Here is a 20,351-nt window from a genome sequence, read left to right as displayed (position 1 = left end):
AAACCAACGTAAGAAGGTAGAAAAGAACCAGATTTAAGCAGCTGCACTCAAGACACAAACAAGTGCGCCGTCTCAGACACGCACAAATAAAGTCATCAGGTTTGGTCCTTAACTGAAATTAAGTTATGAACAAGTAATCTAGTTGTCATCACAGCCGCACAAACTAGCTCCTCCAATACACAATTGTCACCTTAAATACAAGAACCAAAATCGAGACAAAAACCAACATAAGAAGGTAGGTACTGTATAAGAGAACCAAACTTGAACAACTGCGCTCCAGGAAAAAAGAACAAGTGCAGAGGCTCAGACACGCACAAATGAAGTCATCAGCTTTGGTCCTTCGCTGAAATTAAGGTATGAACAAGTAATCTTGTTGTCATCACAGCCACGCAAGAACAATTGTATGTAAGGATCCTAAAAAAAGATGGAGAAATCACATATGCAGACTCCTGACAGTAATAATGCAGAAATAACCAAACTAAAAAAATGAAGCGCCAATTAAAATACTGAGATTAATTAAAGAACAAAACGCAAGCGCAACAATAAACTTATAAGCGTGCGGGGGAATCTATTTCTCGGGCTATGGCTATCAGAATCGCAGGATCTGGTAGTAACTGGAAGAAGAAAGCTACAGGTCGTCAAAATGACCCCAACTCCTGTAAAATCGATCCGTCGGGCTGCGGCGGCTCAAGATGCTATCCAGCGCGTGCTTAATAATCGGGGAAAAGAAAATTCACAATCGATTTGCGGAGGTCGACGAGCCTACAATCGAGGCCGATAGAAATTGGGGAAGCTGCAGGTCTGACAGTAGAGCACTGGTCAGATCTGTTCGGGATGCAGGTGCTCAAAACAGAGGAACAGAAAAAAAATGTAGGAACAGGGTGGAGGACAAAGTCAAAATCTACAGGCTTGAAATTGGAGGAATTTTTTTAACTAGTGGTGCTCGGAACGCAGGAAGCCAGTGTAGCTGTACTGGAGATAGAATGCGCTTATGGCTGGACTAAAAAAATCAAGGGCAACCTGCTGTGCTTAAATTTCGTGTTTTGACCCCTTTTCTGATATCTATTCATGTTCTGACCCTAGTCTGATAAAATTTCGAGATCTGATCCTTTTGCTACCGTCAAGGTCCATGATGGTAGGGTCTAACAGCCTACCGTCAAGGTCCCTGACGATAGGGTTGCATGCCCTACCGCAAAATTCTCCTAAATGTTGAACATAATACGTGCTCGTGCCTACCGTCAGGCACCTTAGCGGTAGGGTTGTACAGGCTACCGTCAGTATGTTTGGCAGTAAGGATGTTTCCTACCGCCAAGGTCCCTGGCGGGTAGGCTGTTACACCCTACCGTCATGAACCCTGACGATAGCAAAAGAGTTAGATCTTGACTTTTTTTAAACTAGGATCAGATTTTGAATGGGTTTCAGAAAAGAGTCAAAACACAGAATTTTACCACCTGCTATGCATGTGAATCGTTGTTACATGTGAACATAGACCACATGCACCACCACCGTTTTAGCAACACAGATCCATGCATGGTCCATGTAAACCAGGTCTACCCCACTTCTGGAGCCAGACATGTCAAATCCAGTTACTCCTACACTGCGCCAGTTTTCCTCGGGCCTACACGAAAAATGAGCTTCCAGCGGATGTTTCAGTTCCCATAAAAACCGCAGGCTAAGAAGCCTTACCTTTGGAATCTATTGGGTTGTTTCATTTGTACCGAACGCTCCTAAAGAAAAAAAATACCGAAGGAAAGGAAACCACCACAATTCCCGTAAAATCCCTTCGTCCCGAACAGGGCCTGAGCTTGTGCCTGCTGCCATTTGGAACTCACAGAGACTGGGCCGAGTTGTTGTTCTTCGGCCTGTGGTGGTTAGATGGTTAGAGAGACTGTGGTATTTACAGCCCATTACGATTCAAATTCTGATGCTCGCATTTATTTCTGGATTTAATTTAGGATTTCGGCGATGCGCATTCAGTGGGAGGAAACATTCCCGTCAACGACAAGGCGCTTACCGTAACTTCGTAAATCTCAAGATAATATATCGGCTCAGTCTTTCGGAGGTGCTCATAGGGGTAGGGTATGCGTCTATGCGTTTATAAGGGCGAGTTTATGTGCGTGTATATGAGCGCTTATGTCTGTACTAATATTTATAAAAACCATTTTAACCCTGCAGGCCCAAAAGTTTGGACCAGATTATAATAGGGTACATGAGAGAGAAATAACAGTGATCTCCCCACGCCCATAACACCTCAGAATGTTTTGACATATTTAAAAGCTTGTCTGAGAAAAAAAAACTATTTAAAAATTGCAAAATGTATGAAATAAAACTGTAACATTGCTATGACGACTAGTTTCAAATCAAAATCAATATGCAGCTTTAGAAACAAGGAAGAAGACTACATATTCCGTGTTGGTTGTGCTAATAGGCCGAATCCGCGTACCAAGTTAAATTAGTTACTAATCATAGCTAGATTTTTTTGTTTTATTGCTAAAGATGCATTGTGAATTTGGATTTGAACTTTTTTTGTCATCTACTTTTGTTAGTTCATTTTTGTGACTTATGTTCCCAATACCTGGGATATGATCTTTTAGCACCGGAGACGCCCTTTTTCATGACGTTTGTGGTGATTTTTTTTATTTGGAAATACCCCATGTGTGGGAGTACCCCGATACGTTTACAGGAACACATGCCAAAGCTCTCATAGGAGGAGAACACGTAGAAGCAATACAAGTGAAAATGAATAAAACTGGTCCTTATATGAAACTTCAACGCAAAATGACCTCAATCTAAAAACATTTCACGAAATGGCCCTCTTTTGCATGACGCCCGTAGCTAAGGCGCCATGCTAGAGAGCATGACACCCTGGGCTAGGGCGCAATGGTAGCGACATGTAGCATGACGCCCCGGCCTAGGGCGTCATGCTAGGCCGTCATGCCACATAGCATGACGCCCTAACCCGGGGCGTCATGCTATCCAGCATGGCGCCCTAGCCCCGGGCGTCATGCAAAATGGGCCATTTCGTGAAATATATTTAGATTGGGGCCATTTTGTGTTGAAGTTTCAGATAAGGGTCATTTTTTTCCATTTTCACGCAATACACGATGAATAAAAGGACGCACACACACGCACACACAATCCTAGTAGACTAAGGCCCAGTTCTTTTGAGCAGATTATGGAGAATCTCGGTCTGGAAAATCTTTGATCGAAAGAACTCGGTTGCCTCTCCAAAATCTCGAGAGGATTCTGTAGAGTCCTAGTGCAATCCAAAATCTCCTAAAAACTTGGATTTTCCCAGAATATTGGCATTTTGCAGAGTCCCTCAAACAAAAATTGTTCGAGTTAAAAGAGTACCCCTATTGCAACAAGTTATTACGACCAAAATGCCATTGAAGCATCCACGCTTCGTACAGAAGAAAACGAGCGCGCGTTTGCGCTCGATGCCCAACAATTTCGCATCGAGGGAAATTCGACCCGCATCACGCACCGAGCACTAGGGTTCGAGCACCGCCGCCGGCCGCGCCTTGCCGTCCCGGTCCACGACGTTGCCGGCCCCATCCCCCGCCACAGACCCTCCTCCTCAGCCCCCGTGGGACGCCCGAAGCTGCCCGCGCTGCTCTGCACATATTGCAGCCGACACCTTCCTTCCTTCCTGAAGCTGCATGGCGACCGCAAGTCCACTTCGAGCCATCCCCTTTCTCAGCATGTTGTTCTTCTTCTTTTTAGCTAAAATGTTCGAAACAAGTGTTAACAATTCATCAAACATTTTATGTCTAGGGGTAATACAGAGATTTTATCATATAACTCAATCCACAATCTCAAACTACAATCTCAGAAAAGAACTCGACGAAAGATTCTTGGGGAAGCAGATTCTGGGAGAATTTTCCACAATCTTGATTCTGCAAAATCATGTACGAAAAGAACTAGGGCTAAGAACCATGTGTCCAGATGAAGTGTTGCAAGTGTCCACCGCTAAAGAAGCACGGGAAGAATGTGGAGCATCGAGTAGGTCAAGCCCCTAGTGTAGGATGCTACCTCTTGAGCATTGCGTTGGTTTTTCCTTGAAGAGAAAAGGGTGATGCAGCAAAGTAGCGTAAGTATTTCCCTCAGTTTTTGAGAACCAAGGTATCAATCTAGTAGGAGATCATGCTTGAGTCCCATGCACCTACATAAACAAATAAGAACCTCGCAACCAACGCAATAAAGGGCTTGTCAATCCCTTCACGGTCACTTACGAGAGTGAGATCTGATAGATATGATAAGATAATATTTTTGGTATTTTTATGATAAAGAGAAATAAAGATGTAAAGTAAAATAAACGGCAAAGGAAATAACTAAGTATTGGGCGATTAATATGATGGAAGATAGACCCGGGGGCCATAGGTTTCACTAGTGGCTTCTCTCGAGAGCATAAGTATTATGGTGGGTAAACGAATTACCATCGAGCAATTGATAGAATTGAGCATAGTTATGAAAATATCTAAGTATGATCATGTATATAGGCATCACGTCCGCGACAAGTAGACCGAAACGATTCTGCATCTACTACTATTACTCCACACATCGACCGCCATCCAGCATGCATCTAGAGTATTAAGTTCATAAGAACAGAGTAATGCTTTAAGTAAGATGACATGATGTAGATGGATAAACTTATCCAATATGATATAAGCTCCATTTTTTATCCTCGATGGCAACAATACAATACGTGCCTTGCTGCCCCTGCTATCACTGGGAAAGGATACCACAAGATTGAACCCAAAGCTAAGCACTTCTCCCATTGCAAGAAAGATTAATCTAGTAGGCCAAACCAAACTGATAATTCGAAGAGACTTGCAAAGATAAACCAATCATACATAAAAGAATTCAGAGGAGATTTAAATATTGTTCATAGATAAACTTGATCATGAACCCACAATTCATCAGATCTCGACAAACACACCGCAAAAGAAGATTACATCGAATAGATCTCCAAGAGAATCGAGGAAAACTTTGTATTGAGATCCAAACAGAGAGAAGCCGCCATCTAGCTAATAACTATGGACCCGTAGGTCTGAAGTAAACTACTCACACATCACCGGAGAGGCCATGGAGTTGATGTAGAGGCCCTCCGTGACCAATGCCCCCTCCGGCGGAGCTCCGGAAAAGGCCCCGAGATGGGATCTCTCGGGTACATAAGGTTGGGGCGGTGGAATTAGATTTTCGTGGTGCTCCTGGATGTTTGGGGGATACGTGGATATATATATAGGAGGAAGAAGTACATCGGTGGAGCATCGAGGGGCCCACGAGGGTGGAGGGCGCGCCCAGGGGGGTAGGCGCGTCCCCTGCCTCGTGCCCTCCTCGATCGTTTCTTGACGCCCACTCCAAGTCTCCTGGATCATGTTTGTTAAGAAAATCACGTTCCCGAAGGTTTCATTCCGTTTGGACTCCGTTTGATATTCCTTTTCTTCGAAACCCTAAAATAGGCAAAAAAACAGCAATTTGGGCTGGGCCTCCGTTTAGTAGGTTAGTCCCAAAAATGATATAAAAGTGTAAAATAAAGCCCATTAACATCAAAAATAGATAATATAATAGCATTGAGCAATCAAAAATTATAGATACGTTGGAGACGTATCAAGCATCCCCAAGCTTAATTCCTGCTCGTCCTTGAGTAGGTAAATGAAAAAAGAAGAATTTTTAATGTGGAATGCTTTCTAACATATTTCTCAATGTAATTTTTCTTTATTGTGGCATGAATGTTCAGATCCGAAAGATTCAAGATAAAAGTTTAATATTGACATAGAAATAATAATACTTCAAGCATACTAACTAAGCAATTATGTCTTCTCAAAATAACATGGCCAAAGAAAGTTATCCCTACAAAATCATATAGTCTGGCTATGCTCTATCTTCACCACACAAAATATTTAAATCATGCACAACCCCGATGACAAGCCAAGCAATTGTTTCATACTTTTGATGTTCCCAAACTTTTTCAATCTTCACACAATATATGAGCGTGAGCCATGGATATAACACTATATGTGGAATAAAATGGTGGTTGTGGAGAAGACAAAAAAGGAGAAGATAGTCTCACATCAACTAGGCGTATCAATGGGCTATGGAGATGCCCATCAATAGATATCAATGTGAGTGAGTAGGGATTGCCATGCAACAGATGCACTAGAGCTATAAGTATATGAAAGCTCAAAAAAATAAACTAAGTGGGTGTGCATCCAACTCGCCTGCTCACGAAGACCTAGGGCATTTTGAGGAAGCCCATCATTGGAATATATAAGCCAAGTTCAATAATGAAAAATTCCCACTAGTATATGAAAGTGATATCATAAGAGGCTCTCTATCAGGAAGATCATGGTGCTACTTTGAAGCACAAGTGTGGAAAAAGAATAGTAGCATTGTCCCTTCTCTCTTTTTCTCTCATTTTTTTATTTGGGCCTTCTCTTTTTTTTGGCCTCTTTTCTCTTTTTTTTCGTCCGGAGTCTCATGCCGACTTGTGGGGGAATCATAGTCTCCATCATCCTTTCCTCACTTGGGACAATGCTCTAATAATGATGATCATCACACTTTATTTACTTACAACTCAAGAATTACAACTCAATACTTAGAACAAAAATATGACTCTATGTGAATGCCTCCGGCGGTGTACCGGGATGTGCAATGATGCATGAGTGACATGTATGAAGAATTATGAACGGTGGCTTTGCCACAAATACGATGTCAACTACATGATCATGCAAGCAATATGACAATGATGAAGTGTGTCATAATAAAGGAACGGTGGAAAGTTGCATGGCAATATATCTCGGAATGGCTATGGAAATGCCATAATAGGTAGGAATGGTAGCTGTTTTGAGGAAGGTATATGGTGGGTTTAAGGTACCAGCAAAAGTTGCGCGATACTAGAGAGGCTAGCAATTGTGGAAGGGTGAGAGTGCGTATAATCCATGGACTCAAAATTAGTCATAAAGAGCTCACATACTTATTGCAAAAATCTATTAGTTATCGAAACAAAGTATTACGCGCATGCTCCTAGGGGGATAGATTGGTAGGAAAATACCATCGCTCGTCCCCGACCGCCACTCATAAGGAAGACAATCAATAAATAAATCATGCTCGGACTTCATCACATAACGGTTCACCATACATGCATGCTACGGGAGTCACAAACTTCAACACAAGTATTTCTCAAATTCACAACTACTCAACTAGCATGACTCTAATATCACCATCTCCATATCTCAAAACAATTATCAAGTATCAAACTTCTCATAGTATTCAATGAACTTCTATGAAAGTTTTTATATTAAAGCAAATTTCCATGTTGTTCTAAGGGACTCTCAAAATAATATAAGTGAAGCATGAGAGATCAATAGTTTCTATAAAACAAATCCACCACCGTGCTCTAAAAGATATAAGTGAAGCACTAGAGCAAAAACTATATAGCTCAAAAGATATAAGTGAAGCACATAGAGTATTCTAATAAATTTCAAATCATGTGAGTCTCTCTCAAAAGGTGTGTACAGCAAGGATGATTATGGTAAATTAAAAAGCAAAGACTAAAATCATACAAGACTCTCCAAGCAAAACACATATCATGTGGTGAATAAAAATATAGCTCCAAGTAAAGTTACCGATAGACGAAGACGAAAGAGGGGATGCCTTCCGGGGCATCCCCAAGCTTAGGCTTTTTGGTGTCCTTGAATTTTACCTTGGGGTTCCATGGTCATCCCCAAGCTTAGGCTTTTGCCACTCTTTGTTCCATAATCCATCAAATCTTTACCCAAAACTTGAAATCTTCACAACACAAAACTCAAAATAGAAAATCTCGTGAGCTCCGTTAGCAAAAGAAAACAAAACACCACTTCAAGGTACTGTAATGAACTGATTCTTTATTTATATTGGTGTTAAACCAAATGTATTCCAACTTTTATATGGTTTATAAACTCTTTTACTAGCCATATATTCATCAAAATAAGCAAACAACACAAGAAAAACAGAATCTGTCAAAAACAGAACAGTCTGTAGTAATCTGTAGCTAACGCAACTTATGGAACCCAAAAAATTCTAAAATAAATTTCTGGACGTGAGTAATTTATCTATTAATCATTTTCAAAAAGAATTAACTAAATAGCACTCTCCAAATAAAAATGGCAGCAATTGTCGTGAGCGCTAAAGTTTCTGTTTTTTACAGCAAGATCAAAAGGACTTTTCTCAAGTCTTCCCAATGGTTCTACTTGGCACAAACACTAATTAAACACAAAAAACACAACCAAAACAGAGGCTAGATAAATTATTTATTACTAAACAGGAGCAAAAGCAAGGAATAAAAACAAAATTGGGTTGCCTCCCAACAAGCGCTATCGTTTAACGCCCCTAGCTAGGCATAAAAGCGAAGATAGATCTAGGTATTGCCATGTTTGGTAGGTAATTCTTCAATAATACACCTATAACTCTTAGGAATTTCTTTATTTTTATTAATTATCAAACTCCTAGGCACGAAATCAAGAAAATCATTTGTAGCAAACGGTTCCTTAATGATAGCAAAAAGATTGGGGTGAACACTTATTGATTTTAAATCCACAGTTTCCTTACTAGAGGATTCACCCTTATTTTTAGGAACATAAACAAGCTTGGCAATTTTGGTAGGAGGATTTGGAGTATTTTTAACGGAAGAAAAAGTGGACCCCAAGTTGGTGATAATTCCCTCAAGTTTATCGATTCTAGTAGAATCTTGATCTATTCTTTCATTAACTATGGGTTCTTTTTCCGTAAAACTTTTCAGAGTAACTCCCACCTTAGATCCATATTGGATAATTTGGTTGTGGATCTTTTTATCCAAATTCTCAATCAACTCTACAGTAGCAACTTTATTCTCAATAATTTCAAGCCTTTGCATCACATGTTCCAGAGTTAACATAGTTCCATTAACCAAAAGAGGTGGTGAGCCAAACAAATCTATCATAGCATTATAAGAATCAAAACTACGGCTACCCAAGAAATTCCCTCCGATAATGGTATCAAGAATATATCTATACCAAGGAGTAGCGCCTACATAAAAATTGCGAAGAAGATTGCTTCCTGGTAGATCTATTTTGAGCATTGCAAATTCTATACCAAGCGTCTATTAGATTTTCTCCCTCCCTTTGCTTAAAATTAAGAACTTCATTCTCGGGAGACAACGAAGAAGATAGAGGACTAGCCATAACGACAAGGCAAGCAAGAAAGCGACAAAACGGAAAAGAGAGGGCGAATAAAACGACAATGGTGAAGTGGGGGAGAGGAAAACGAGAGGCAAATGGCAAATAATGTAATGCGAGGGATAAGAGTTTGTGATGGGTACTTGGTATGTCTTGACTTGTGCATAGACTCCGGCAACGGTGCCAAAAATGGATCATTGTTAGGAGTCAAATCTTGACTTGACTTGGCGCGAATCTCCCCGGCAACGGCGCCAGAAATCCTTCTTGCTACCTCTTGAGCACTGCGTTGGTTTTCTCTTCAAGAGGAAAGGATGATGTAGCAAAGTAGCATAAGTATTTCCCTCCGTTTTTGAGAACCAAGGTATCCATCCAGTAGGAGATCACGCTCGAGTCCCACGCACCTACACAAACAAATAAGAACCTCGCAACCAACGCGATAAAGGGGTTGTCAATCCCTTCACGGTCACTTACGAGAGTGAGATCTGATAGATATGATAAGATAATATTTTTGGTATTTTTATGATAAAGATGCAAAGTAAAATAAATGGCAAAGGAAAAAACTAAGTGTTGGAAGATTAATATGATGGAAGATAGACCCGGGGGCCATAGGTTTCACTAGTGGCTTCTCTCAAGAGCATAAGTATTACGGTGGGTAAACGAATTACTGTCGAGCAATTGAAAGAATTGTGCATAGTTATGAGAATATCTAGGTATGGTCATGTATATATGTGTAAGTGCATCTAGTGCCACCCCTAGTTGGTTTTGGAGTATTGACGACAAACCTAGTTGAGGGACTAATGTGTTTGTGAGAATTGCAGGATAACACAGGTAGAAGTCCCTCATTGATTCGGTTTTCCTACCAGAGATGACCCCTAAAAATGTATGAAGACATTGAAGTCAAAGGTGGTATGTGAAGACATTCACATTGAAGACTATGACAAGAGAAGACATCGCATGAAGACTATGGAGCGCGAAGACTTAGATCTTTCGTAGTTCTTTTTCTACTTTGTTGAGTCATAGGAACCACCGTACTGTTAAGTGGGGTCCAAGAGAACCAGTCAGAATGACTGAAGTGATGCTTAACTAAAATCCTATGTCTTCGAGTGAAGACTATGAGAGCGAATCTTGTCCAGAGTTGGACAAGTCAGCTTTGCTTGTAGCCCAAGTAAAGTTGTCATGTGTGTTTGAAATCTGACCGTTGGAACACGTGTCAGTTCCTTAGTGACCCAGGGTCATTTCGGACAAATCAGGTCGGGTTGCCTAGTGGCTATAAATAGCCCAACCCCTACAACCATAAACGGTTGGCTGCTCAGAGTTAAAGTACGGCTTTTGTCGTTTGAGAGAAAACCACCTCGAAGCCTTTGAGAGAGAATTCCTTGAGAGGATAAAGCCCTAACCACCCAGAGCCAAAGAGTGTTAGGAATCACTTAAGTCTTCTTGTCTGTGTGATCTGAAGACTTATTACACTTGAGGACTGTGAATCCTCCAGCCGGTTAGGCGTCGCGTTTGAGCATCTAAGAGTCATTGTGGATCGCCGGTGAACGAAGTCTGTGAAGGTTTGGAAGTCTACCTTGAAGACCTACCAGAGTGATTGGGCGAGGTCCGTGTGACCTTAGCTCAAGGGGAATACGGTGAGGACTAAGTGTCCTGAGCTGCGTGTTCAGGACTAAGTGTCCGGGACTGAGTGTCCTCAGGTTTAAATACCTATCCGCCCTAACCAGACGTACAACTGTCACCGCAGTTGGAACTGGTCTACCAAACCTTTGTCTTCATCACGCACACTGGTTCTATCCTTCTCATCTCTTTATTTACAGTTGGCACTTGTGAAGTCAGTGCCTATTTGCTTTATCTATTTGTCTTCACTGTGTACCTGATCCTTACTGCCTAGCTGCTATTGGTCATTGTGGTTTCACTTCATTAAATGCTTGACTATGGTCTGCCTAGTGTAGTCTACCTTCCGCTGCATGGTAATAGGTTTATTTCTATCATTTGTCTTTGAAACTTCCATGTTTTGAAGACTTTCATAAAAATTGCCTATTCACCCCCCCTCTAGTCGATATAACACACTTTCAATTGGTATCAGAGCAAGGTACTCCCTTGTTCTGTGTGATTTTGGTTTAACCGCCTGGAGTTTTAGTTATGTCGACCACAGGTATGAAGACTATGTCATGCCCCATCTTTGACGGTCACGAGTATCCCAAGTGGAAGGCCATGATGAAGAAGCGCCTCATGGCAACAAACAGCGAGCTGTGGACCGTCACTAAGATTGGTCTGACCGATCTGTGCAAGATGGCGGAAGCTGATGACATTCGCAAGTACACTCTTCTCAACCTCACGGCGAAGGACGTCATCTGCTCCTATCTATCTCAAAATCAGTTTAGGAATATCATGCATCTCGATCATGCGAAGCTCATATGGGACCGTCTCTCTGAGGTCTATGAGGGTCATCGAACTCGTCATGATCCTTGGTTCGAGGACTTTAAGGAGTCTCTCAAAGCGATGACATTCGAACCAGAATCATCATCTTCTGCATCATGCCTTATGGCAAATGATGCTAAGGTAATAGAATGCTATTTATCTGAATCCAGTGATGATGAATCTGGTGATGAATTTGGACCCAGCTATGCAAAACTTGCTTCCCTTGTCACTAAGCAACAGAAAGCTATGGAACATATTCAAAAACTGTTAGAAAAAAGCGATGACCTGTTGGACGCTGAAATGACTCGATCTCAGTCCTTAATTGAAGACATAAAAAATCTTCATATGAAGTATGAGGAACTTGAAAGTCGTCATGAAACGCTCTCAACAACTCATGAAGAACTCGAGAAATTGAGAACGACTCATGAAGGTCTTCAAAAGGAAAACGAGTCACTTCGCGCCGAACAGATCAGTTCAGCTCAGGAAGGATTTGAACCACCATGTATTAAATGCCTTCAGCGTGATAACTCTACTTCTGTTGCTAATTGTTCTACTGCTGCCACTGTTGCACTGTGTTCAACTGTTGATGTGGTAACTAACCCCTCTGCTAAGGATACCACTGCTATTGCTGATGAGAATGCTAGGTTGAAGACATTGCTTGAAATAGAGATGTACAAAAGTCTCAAAGGGCATCAGACACTATGTGATGTCCTCAAAAGGCAGATCCTGAACCGAAACCCTAGGAAAGAGGGTGTTGGGTTCGAAAGGAAAATGAATGCTGATGGCTCTTACTGGAAACCTGAGCAGTACCCCAAAACCACATGGGTTGCTGCAAAGGAACCTTCAGCAGATCCATCCACCCTATCTGGCTTCACTTGTGCTAACCCCATTGTTATTGATGAATCCTTTGATGCAAACTATAAACTGTTTAAGGATCAGAATGGTGAAGTGTTTGCCAGGTACATCGGTACTAACTGCAGGAATGGACCGCCTATGAAGAAGATCTGGGTGCCGAAAAGGTGTTTGGAGAATCTTCCCGTGAATGTCATCATGACACCACAGGTGAAGAAGACAAACCCCAGACCACAGGCTTCATACGGTCCAAAGGCTTCATACAGATAGAGGACTCACCAGAGTCACACTAATGCAAATGTTTTGCAGGGAAGCCATACTCAGGCCTATGAATATGAGCGCGGTCCATCAAACCGCCATGTTCATAAGACCAAGAACTATTCTGCTTATTCTTATGAGTACTATTGTCCACCTGCAAGACTTTTTGCTAGGGCTCCAAAGCCAAAGTTCTCAGATGCTGCACTTAGACTTACTGCTTCGAAGCCACCCCTGAAGATGTGGGTGGCTAAGAAAGCTTAACTCTCTTTTGCAGGGAAAGGTCTCCAGCCGAAGACCAAAATCGTCTGACACTATTGCTGGGGACCTTAAACATCTTGTAGGGCGCAAGATCAAATGCCCAAATGGTCTTACTATGTACTTTGTTTCTGAATCGCTTGCAACTTGCCTATCAGTCCTAATCTCGATCTAAGCTTTAATAATCCACTGGTTTGTCAAATGTTTTTTCTTCACAATTCTCTTCGTGAAGCCTATCCCCCTAACTGCACTGTAGGGTACGACACCAGCTGCTTCAGAATGGATTATTGATAGTGGGTGTACAAATCACATGACTGGCAAGCGAAGCCTTCTCATGGACTCAACTTTACGTCCATCTGACAAAAGTCACATCACATTTGCTGACACTGGTAAAAGCAAGGTATTGGGTCTAGGTAGAGTTGCAATCTCAAAGGATCAACACATGGATAAAGTCATGCTTGTTGAATCCCTTGGTTTCAACTTAATGTCTGTCTCAATGCTTTGCGATTTAAACATGATTGTGATGTTTGGAAAATATTGTTGCCTTGTACTAATGGAATCTGACAAGTCTCTAGTGTTTGAAGGGTATCGGAAAGATGATTTGTACGTGGTAGATTTCTCAGCAGGACCACAACTTGCCGTATGTCTTCTAGCAAAAGCTTCTGAATGCTGGCTCTGGCATCGAAGGCTAGGGCATGCTGGCATGAGGAACCTCCACACCATTGCAAGGAAGAAGCATGTCATAGGCATCGAGGGCATCAAGTTCAAGAAGGATCACTTATGCGGTGCCTGTGAAGCAGGAAAGATGACGAGGGCCAAGCATCCCTCGAAGACAATCATGACAACGACTCAACCCTTCGAACTGCTACACATGGATCTTTTCGGTCCCACTCATTACTCAACTCTTACTACTACTGCTTTTCTCTATGGCTTTGTCATTGTTGATGATTATTCAAGATATACTTGGGTGCATATAATCCTTTACAAGACTGAAGTGCAGGATGTCTTCAGACGCTTCGCCAATCGAGCAATGAACAACTATGGCGCCAAGATAAAGCACATTAGAAGTGACAATGGCACTGAATTCAAGAACACTGGCCTAGATACATATATTGATACTTTGGGCATCACACATGAATTCTCAGCTCCGTACATGCCACAGCAGAATGGCACTGAATTCAAGAAGCCTAGATACATATATTGATACTTTGGGCATCACACATGAATTCTCAGCTCCGTACATGCCACAGCAGAATGGCGTAGTCGAACGCAAGAACAGAACACTTATTGAGATGGCTCGGACGATGCTTGATGAATACAAGACTCCAAGAAAATTCTGGCCTGAAGCCATTGACACTGTATGCCATATCATCAACCGTGTTTATCTTCACAAGCTTCTGAACAAGACATCCTATGAGCTCCTTACTGGCAAGAAGCCAAATGTCAGTTACTTCAGAGTATTTGGCGCCAGGTGCTGGATCAAGGATCCACATCACACTTCAAAATTTGCACCAAAATCACATGAGGGTTTTATGCTTGGATATGGAAAGGATTGGCACTCCTACAGAGTCTTCAATCTCTTTCATTATAAAGTGGTTGAAACAGTGGATGTGCGGTTCGATGAGACTAACGGCTCACAAAGAGAGCACCTGCCAAATGTGCTGGATGAAGTTCCATCCAGTGAATCAATCAAACTTATGGGAACTGGAGAAATCATACCTTCTGAAGCTCAACCTGAAGAAGAACTTATCATCTCCGCACTTGATCAACCTGAAGACAATGCTCAGCCTGAAGACAATCCCTCTAACAATGACAATGATCAGCAAGAGCAAAATCTTCGTCCTGTACATCCTCGTGTTGTAAATGAAGTGCAGATTGAGAGAATAATTGATAGCATCAATGCACCAGGTCCACTCACTCGTTCAAGGGCAACACAACTAGCAAATTTCTGTGGGCACTTCACATTCGTCTCAATAACAGAACCCAAGAAAGTTGAAGAAGCCTTCATGGAACCTGAATGGATTCAAGCTATGCAGGAAGAGCTTCAACAATTTGAGCTGAATAATGTATGGGAACTGGTTAAGCATCCTGATCCTCGGAAGCACAATATAATAGGCACCAAATGGATCTATCGCAACAAGCAAGATGAGCATGGTCAAGTTGTCAGAAACAAAGCTCGTCTCGTTGCTCAAGGATACACTCAAGTTGAAGGGATTGACTTCGATGAAACACTTGCTCCCGTGGCTAGACTTGAAGCCATACGCATACTGCTGGCCTATGCAAATCATCATAACATACTTCTATATCAAATGGATGTGAAGAGCGCTTTTCTCAATGGCAAGATTGAAGAAGAAGTATATGTTGCACAACCGCTTGGCTTTGAAGATCCAAAACATCCTGACATGGTGTACAAGCTCAACAAGGCACCGTATGGCCTCAAACAAGCCCCTCGGGCTTGGTATGACACACTCAAAGACTTCCTGAAGAGCAAAGGCTTTAAATCTGGTTCCCTCGACCCCACTCTCTTCACGAAGACATATGATGGTGAACTGTTTGTGTGCCAAATATATGTGGATAACATTATCTTCGGCTGCACCAATCAGAAATACAGTGAAGAGTTTGGATATATGATGCAAGAGCAATATCAGATGTCCATGCTGGGTGAGCTGAAGTTCTTCCTTGGTCTTCAAATACGTCAGCAACGCAACGACATCTTTATATCTCAAGAGACGTATCTCAAAGATTGCCTGAAGAAGTTTGGTATGCAAGACTGCAAAGGCTTCACGATGCCAATGCCAGCCAAACATCATCTGGGTCCCGACGACAATGGTAAAGAGTTTGATCAAAAGGTATACCGCTCCATGATTGGTTCTTTACTTTATCTATGTGCATCTAGGCCAGATATTATGCTTACTGTTTGCATGTGTGCTCGATTCCAAGCGGCACCAAAGGAATCGCATCACTTGGTAGTGAAGCGAATTCTTTGATATTTGGCTTACACCCCAACTCTAGGATTATGGTATCCAAAGGGCTCAGAGTTTGATCTGGTTGGATTCTCGGATGCTGATTATGCTGGTGACAAGGTGGATCGCAAGTCTACATCAGGCACATGTCATTTTCTGGGACGATCACTTGTATGTTGGTCTTCAAAGAAGCAGAACTGTGTATCTCTCTCCACTGCTGAATCTGAATGCATTGCTGCTGGATCTTGCTGCGCTCAGCTTCTGTGGATGAAGCAAACACTCAAAGACTATGACATCCATCTGAAGCAAGTGCCACTCTACTACGACAACGAAAGCGCCATCAAGATTGCCAACAACCCAGTTCAGCACTCGAAGACAAAGCACATTGAAATTCGTCATCACTTCCTCAGAGATCATGTTGTGAAGGAAGATATTGATATCATACACGTCAGCACTGAGGAGCAATTGGCAGATATCTTCACCAAGCCCTTGGATGAGAAGAGATTTTGCAAGTTACGGTGTGAGCTAAATATCTTGGAATCCTCAAATGTCCTGTGATCAGGCACACATCCTAACACTTATGCATATTGATGACTTAGGTGTGCAACACACGAAGTAAAGTATATCTTCAATCAATGAAGACATACATTCTAAGTGTGAATACATTAATGTGGAATTTGACTTCGGAGCGCCATGATAATTGTGCGCCGTGTCTGGGTCTAATACTTCCTATACGGTGGGTAACGCCACCACCAAATTCTTCTGTTTGAAGTGTTTTACCCATGTTGTTGCATTTGCTATGTCTTCACATTTGGTTTGGCTTCAATCTCAACCTGTCTTCATGATTATCTTCACTATGTTGATTATATATACTAGTGTTCTGTCCTCTACAGCATTCACTTATAGCTATGTCTTCTTGTTGAATCTTTTGAACTAAGTGAATGTGATCGGACTCTAACCTCTCTATGCTTTCTATCTCAAACTCTATCTCTCCAAATCATATGCATTCTCTTGAAACTGTCGAATGTCTTCTCTGCGTCCTTGTCAGCAGAAGATACAGAGACAAACATTAAGTCCGCTTTCAATGCTAATTCCTTCACCTGAAACCCGGAGAAGTGGGAACGACCACCCGACAATCCAGGCATGCGTGGGACGTGGAACAACCTCCGATATGTTGCATGATGGCCACGTGTCCTTCAGATGTGAATCGCCAGGGGCACCTGTGTAATAACACTGTGCCGTCCTTGTCCCTATAAATACACGCCTCACCACAGTCATTATCCTTTCTTCCACTCTTGCACAAACCCTAGCGCCACCGCTAGCCCTCGACGACGCCGGCGATGAAGCGCTTAGCTGTCGCAACCTCTCCGACGCCGTCTTCACGCCGGCCGCGGACATCGTCTTCTCCGCCGTCGCCTTAGGTGTCCTCCGTCGCCAAGTTAGGGCACGGACGATCGAACTGCTCGGCCTCCTCTTCCACTCCGTCTAGCAGTTCTTTGTGTGGTAAATAAAACTTCCTTTTTACGGCCCCTTTGATCCTATAGATTCATCACTTTCTACCACAAGCAGTTTCTGTTCACACAAGTTGGATCTATTTCATACTACATCTCATAATATGCCTAGTATGTTCACTTATGCTTCACAAAGTAGTTAGATTCCACACTTGTACTGATCCGTGGATTCATACAAATCTGGAACCAACTCCTTATCTATGAGTGAATGTCTTCGCACGATGAGGTCAATGTCTTCTAAACTGATTTATCTTCAAAATCTTCTGAGAATGCATATGACCTCTTCCCCTTCCCTCGCACCTTAATGCTGTCACAGGTACATGTCCATGGGAGAATCCCTTGGTTCTCATAGTCTGCATTCATTTGCAGAATTCTTACAGCATCATATAAATTCTCCCGAAGCCAGTTCCTGTTTGTCCAGCAAGCGAAAGCCTTTGAAGCCTTTGAACGTATTGAAGCCATTCGGTTTAAAGTTCATGGCTGCAGAGAAATCAGCAAGGAAGGGTGGCAGAAAGCATCGAGGTGAAACATCAAGAGATCTGCCCGATGACCTCTCAGAGCTGTACAAGACAGATCCAGAAGAGGATTACAATCAGCGCAAGACACGAATCCAATGGATTCGACGATATTGGGCAGAACAGTGGTTTAAGTACAGGTTTGTGACCAAGGAATATGCTGAGAAGAATGCCATCAAGCGACCATGGGGAGACATCCTATACAGAAATCTTCAACCCAGGTCCAGAGATGAAGCCATTGAACAAGGCTTCTATCGCTGCATGGTCCGTGGACCACAGCCTGTGGATGCTGACCCATCGTCACTTCTATGGTGTCGTGACGACAATCTGTTCAAGCGCAACTTCCAGTTTGTCCAGAATTCGGTGAAGCAGAATAAGAAGTCATTGGGACTAGACTTCAACCCTGGTCCCTCTGCTCCCCGTGCCAATGGCACCCGAGAAGCTGAACCCAATCTTGTTGGGCCCTTCTACAACCTGGAAGGTCTCATCACTCATATCGTGGTTCAAGGGACAGCCATGGATGAGCCTGCAGAAGACGCTGAATCTGATGAAGCGCCTGCATCGCCGAAGCCAAAGAAACTGAAGCAGCCTAAAGCTTCAAAGCCTGCCTCAGCACCAAAAATATCATGGGCGAAGCCACTGGCTACTGCACCTCCTGAAGACAGTGTGCAGTCTGAAGATTTGTCACGCATCTCCAAGCCCTCGAAAGTCAAGCTGCCTCTGCAACACACCAGCTAAGAACTGACTGTAGTTGCAATTCTGCGCAACAACACTATTGATCTGTCCAGCGATGAAGATCTTGCAGATGACGCTCTTGAGCAACTGATCAAGAGCAAACAAGAAGCAGAAATCTTCAATAATTTGCCTCTCTTTGATGTGGCAATCATCCATAACTTCATTGATGAGTGGTTTGACACGCCCAACCTCAGCTTTGAAGATCTGCAACTTCCGATTGGCCTCAGTGTTGCCTTCCATGGCGCCATTGCTTCAGAGCTAGCTATAGCCCAGTGCATCGTTGAACTGAAGCAGAAGATCGACTTTGAGAAAACTCAGTTTAAGAAGCATATGGCCAAGCTCAACGTGCAAGAGGTCAAGAACTTCAAGATCATGCTGCACGAGCTCAAAGAAGCCTTTCTCAAGAAGCGTGAAGAAGCTCAAGGTTCTCGTGAGCGCATGAAGAGCCTGGCTGACAAGTGTGTGCAAGCCTACAATGAGGCTGAGAAGCGCAAGGCCCTTGGTCGCCCTGGCATCGACCCCAGGATGGATGTAAAGAAGAAGAAGCCCGCTGTGGCCGCACCCGGCGCACCAAGGCAGGAAGCACATCCCATTGTCTTCCCAGCCAGCATGACTGGCTCGAAGCCAAAGGCCAGGTCAACCGCTTCAGAACTGAAGAAGACGAGGACTGCTGAGGCTGAAGCCAGAAAGAGGAAACATCCTGAAGCCTCTGCTGCTACTCCCTCCAAGAAGAAGCGCAAGACCAAGAAGGATCGGGCTGCTCCCACAGAGCCCTTAGTTGTTGAACCTATCTCCATGGTTCGCCCTGCCGCTGAACATCAAGAGCGCCAACTGACTATCCATGAGCCTGCTTCCACAGAGGCTCATGAAGCTGAAGACATTCTAGCAGCTGATCCCACCGCTGCTGAAGACATTGGTCACCATGACAATGTTGACGATGATGTAGTTCTTCCTCTGATCGAGCACCAACAGGTATCATCGCCTATGCTTACGCATAGCGAACTCATCAGCATTGGTCGTCCTCTGACGCCAATTTCTCAGGATGCATCATGGGCTGATCACCCACAACAACAAGTCACACCACCCCGGCAAGAAGAAGAAGATGACTTTGAGGCCCAGCCAACTCCATCTCCAAAGGCGTCGCCAGTGTTACGCAGGCTTCGCAAAGGACCAAGGTCTCAAGTCTCCGAGTCTGAGGCTAAAGCTGCTAAAGACATTCTGGCTGCATCAGCCGACGACACCCAAGAAGAAGAACATGCCCCTACTCCCCCAACCACTGAAGAAGCTGTTCTCGAGGAGAATGTGTTTGTGCCCGACCCTCCAGCTCATCAAGTGGAGGTAGAAAATCTTGAGGCAGCCACCACCAACACGAATGAAGCCACCGACGTTGTCATGGCTGAAGCAAATGTGGAGCCTACACCAACCCATGAACCAGAAGTCAGCGAAGCCAATGATGCTACTGCTCATGTTCCTGCGCCTGCTGCTGGTCCTCAGTTTGACTATCATATTGAGCATAGGCCTCAGGTACAGAAGCCAATGCCAAGGTTGCCCAGATTTCCAGGTCCTGCATCAGCACCTGGATCCTTTAATGTCAACGGCTTCAAAGCAGACAACACCTTCTTCAATAGCTCCAAGAACCCCTACTCA

At 43.2% G+C, this 20,351-nt stretch overlaps 2 non-coding genes across 2 annotated transcripts; both read right to left on the bottom strand.

The window, feature by feature from the left end:
* Positions 1-67: 67 nt before the first annotated feature.
* On the bottom strand, positions 68-157 carry LOC125555187. The gene has a single exon (XR_007304619.1). It is a non-coding gene; the product is annotated as a small nucleolar RNA snoR126 (small nucleolar RNA).
* Positions 158-298: 141 nt separating this feature from the next.
* On the bottom strand, positions 299-388 carry LOC125555185. Its single transcript, XR_007304616.1, has one exon. It is a non-coding gene; the product is annotated as a small nucleolar RNA snoR126 (small nucleolar RNA).
* Between the last annotated feature and the right edge of the window lie 19,963 nt (positions 389-20,351).

The sequence above is a fragment of the Triticum urartu genome, chromosome 4 (assembly GCF_003073215.2).
Source record: "Triticum urartu cultivar G1812 chromosome 4, Tu2.1, whole genome shotgun sequence".
Taxonomy (NCBI): domain Eukaryota; kingdom Viridiplantae; phylum Streptophyta; class Magnoliopsida; order Poales; family Poaceae; genus Triticum; species Triticum urartu.
This window is presented reverse-complemented; position numbering and strand designations above follow the sequence as displayed.